The sequence below is a fragment of the Cynara cardunculus genome (assembly GCF_001531365.2).
Source record: "Cynara cardunculus var. scolymus isolate 2C chromosome LG 9, CcrdV1, whole genome shotgun sequence".
Classification (NCBI taxonomy): domain Eukaryota; kingdom Viridiplantae; phylum Streptophyta; class Magnoliopsida; order Asterales; family Asteraceae; genus Cynara; species Cynara cardunculus.
In genome coordinates this window covers 5,548,635-5,553,052 of record NC_037536.1, presented here as the reverse complement: position 1 = coordinate 5,553,052, position 4,418 = coordinate 5,548,635, and positions in this window count along the sequence as shown.

Below are 4,418 nucleotides of genomic sequence, written 5' to 3'. Positions count from 1 at the left end.
TTTCTCTATTTATTTTATTCGATGTTTTACATGATTGATAATGCATCTTTGAAATCAAAGAATATTGAAAAAAAAATGTCTTCCTCTTGTGGCAAAAGCCATTGATTTATTATGTTATAGGAATTTACAACTATGTTACGAAAAGAATCCTTTTCTTTTTCTATATATAGAATATAAAAACATGTTTTTTCCAAATACAATGCTTTGGACATTATGCTTCTTGTGGATATGCATTATATTTTACCAATTGTATCTTGGTATCATCTGAGAGCATGTTCAATGGGAGGTTCTTTGGACCGGTTTATAAAATTCTATATCATTGGCTAGAAGCATTACATGGCAATGTGGAATGGGAGAGGTTCGTTCGTAAACATGAACCAGTTTTTTATATTATCAAAATATTAGGACTCAATCCAATTAAATAATACAAAATAATTAGGATTTAGGTCATGGACCAACTTATGATTAGGGATAGTAGATTTATAGAAATGTGCATGGAAAAGAAAAATGATGTGGCAAAACTATGAACCTTTAAATAGATCAATGACTGCTTTTTTTTTATATATATTTTAAATTCATAAATAGATCATGATTTAACTTGAAGAGTTCATTTATCAATATCTAATTCAAACTCATCAAGACTCATGCCATGCCAATGATTGAACTAGCGAAGTTAAGAGGTTGTTTTCATGAAAACCTTGACTTACAGATAGCCCGTTTAGAAGTGGTTTTTATAATTAGGACTGAGTATTTAAGATCCCTATAATGGCAATATAGCATCCATCCATATCTAGGTAAATTTGGGTTTACCTGAGGAACAATAGTGGTGCCATCTCAAGCATAAATGGTGCATGATCTGTCAAACCAACTGCCTTTAACTTTGAAGTCAAAAACATCTTTCTTTCCATCATACCCCAAGAACACATCAAGTGAAGTCTTGAATTGGATAAAAGAAGATTTCTTAACACTAAAGATTATATCTTTTGTGTCTGAGCTATCTCCCCTAAACACCACCCGCCTATTGCGAACACTTAGCAGCTGCTCACAAATTCGATCAACAAAAAAGAAAAAAAAAATACAAAATTGAAAGAAGTAGAGAAATTGATCAAACCTTGTTCTGGAATGATAGGATCGGATTACCAGCCGTGTCGACCAAAACTCGACGCTTACTAAAGATTATATGCGTGCTTTTAACTTTGAACATGACGTTACAGTTGACATCGGTGACGGAAAAGTTTATGCAGAAAAGAGCGATCACTTTCTTGAAGATGGTTAGATCTACCGGATGAGGAGTTAGGACGTGAGGGCTGACAACATTGATGGATTCGTCATATTTACACATTATCTTTTTGTGTCTTTTGAGTAAAATCGCCTGCGAGTTTAGTTCATATGGTTTATCGAAGATTTCTATTTTTAATGCGTAGGTTAAATATTGTTAAATGTATTATTATCTACTGTTTTTTCTTTTATATATATATATATATATATATATATATATATATATATATATATATACCAAGACTTTCATTATATTCTCGAATTTGGGGGGAAAAGGATGGAAAGGAACATGAGGGAAAAGAAAGAAAATGAATTTTTTTTTTATTTTTGTTCTCGTATAGGATATATATCACAATATACGTGATTCTCAAATGATTAAACTCATATATATATATACATATACATATCGAATCCAAATATTGTGGGATCCGCAAAAATATAGGATCCAATATGTTTATGGATCCAGGATCATTTTAGGATTGGATCCAATACTGTTTCTGATCTTAAAGTCCTTTTAGGATCCTATATAGTGTAATATTGCTGGATCTGAAATATAGGTTATTTTTCGGAGAAAAAGATTAGAATGTGATATTTGTTGTAAAAGTATTATTATTATATTTAGTATTAATTCAAAGAAAAATGCTTTTAGCAAAATTGAAGTGAAACCAAGATCGACACCAAAACGAATTGGATTGTCATCTAGCCGAATTAAGACCAGGACAGTACATAAAGTTAAAATAGTTTGACAAATATTGTTTTTGGCAAGCCAATTTTGGAGTGTAAACTGAACCGACAAGTTTAGCTCACTAACTCCTACCAATTCTTTGGTATGGTAACATGCTCAGCATGTTAGTCAAAGTAAGTTCAAATCTACCATTTTAATATATTATACTTCCTTTCCTGTTCTCTTTGTATGAAGAAGGATGAGTTGTGGCAACAAAATCTACATCATGTCTTTAAGATATTCAAAGGCTGAAATGAAGATTACAAACGTGCATTGGTCGACAAATCAAATGAATGCACACGCTAAAGTTGGAAAACAACATTTAATGCATTAGTGGCTATAAAAAACGACTCTTGACAATGTTGTAACTCATCCGTCTTGATAGAAACTTTGACTGATAGTTTATTAGACAAATTGACGTCAACATCTAAAAACTATCTTAGTTCTTCAAATATGATGGATTACCTTCATCTACTCCTTCAGTATCTCTTCTGCGAGCAAATTTGTCACCAAACAGATTGTTTAGAAAAAGGTCTTACCTCCTTAACTTCAACAATAAATCTGTAATTCTTTGTTTTTATAAACATACATAATTAAAAAGTGAAAATTTGTTATGCTTGTATTCAGCCCCCAATCTACAAACACTTTATGTGTAAGTCATTTCCCAATAAGGACCAACATTGTATATCTTGGTTGTTAGGTTACATCTTTGCACATTTTTGCAATTAGTTTGAGACTTTTATGCATTGTTTTCTAGAAGTTATCCTCAACAATTCTCGGCTATATATTAAGATAACATAGTAGAAAATAATCTTACCTGGTGGGTGCTAACTCTGTAAGAATCACCACCTTCGCTTACCGGGTAAGATTGTCAATTATTATTATATCTCTTATCGGATAAGATTTTCGGTTCTTGCTATACTTTAGGCTCTAGTAAGTGTTTACTCAGTTAGTTTAGTAAACGACCTTCCCTTAATTTATTGATTTTATTTTCGTATGGTTATTTAACATAAGTGTTCTTTAACGTTTTGGTACATGTTCAAAAAGGTCCCGTAATATTACTACTAGTTATGTCTTATTATGAAGGTCTTTGCATGCCAACTGAAACTTCAAAAAAAATATATACATGAAGGTGACCAAAGTGACATGAAAGTAAGTGATCTGAATGTGAAGGTGACTATGACGAGGTAGATGAAGATGAAGATGAAGGTAAATGAAGATCCGTATTTTTCTATGAGTCACAATGTCAAAAAAAGACTCAAAAGTGTTCTAACTAAAATTTTTCCCGCATGATCCCAACCCCTCTCGTTAAGGTTCAAATCTCGAAACACACATCCTACCCCATTTCATATGTATTCCTACAGAAATATAGTTAATTTCTACTAAGTGCATGACTTTTGTATCCTAACACCAAGACTCTAAAAATGTTTCTAGGTTACACATTGCCATAAAAAATCCCAAGATACCCGAATTTCTTATTTCTTCGAGCTTTAAATAGTATTGAAAATCCATCAGCGTCTGTGCAACCTACGTAGGCAACTTGAGGTTATGTAGTTGCCTAATCACATCATGGATGATCACTGAACTTCTAAGGGACATACGTCGACCCATATACACGACTTTAGATAACAAGCACTTTGGTCATCGCGACCTAGCCATATTAGGGTTGGTCAAACGACCCCCCCTCTCTCTCTCAACCTCATGATACATAATTTGCGACCTAAGGATGCATGGTGTGGTCGTATAGACAGGTAGCACAACCTGATTTTTTCTTTTATTATTGGTTTAACTCGTTCAAAAAGGCTCCTTGCTTCGAGATATCAAAATGGAATAACAACTTTGACTATTTTCTTCCGTTGTTGTCATCTTACAAACCTACACATTATTCATGGTCAGAGTTGTTGAAAAATCATGGGAAGATTTGTAGATAGGAGAAATTATCGAAGCAGAATCGGAGGCCGGCTTTCTCAGTAGCAGCAAGGAGGGCAATTCGGAGCTCGATTTTGGAAAGGGGTCGTCGCCGTCAATATTCTCAGAAGTTTCGGTCAGGGATTCGCCGGGGAACGAGGCTTTGAATTCAAATTCAAATTCGCCGGTCAGGTGTGAAGTTGAAGAGTCATCGGGTTGCGTGCTTGGCAACAAAAAATTAATGAGGGAGCTGCTTTTGAAGCAGAAAGTTGGTGCACAAGTGGGTGTCTCAAAAGAAAATAATGATTTGGTGGACTTTTTGAGGAAGGATGAGGAGCATGTGTTGTCTTCAAAAGAAGCTGGTGAATGCATGTTGGAAGAAGATTCCCCCATCGTGGGCCCTTGGAATAATGATTTGGTGGACTTTTTGAGGAAGGATGAGGAGCATGTGTTGTCTCCAAAGGAAGCTGGTGAATGCATGTTGGAAGAAGATTCCCCCATCTTGGGC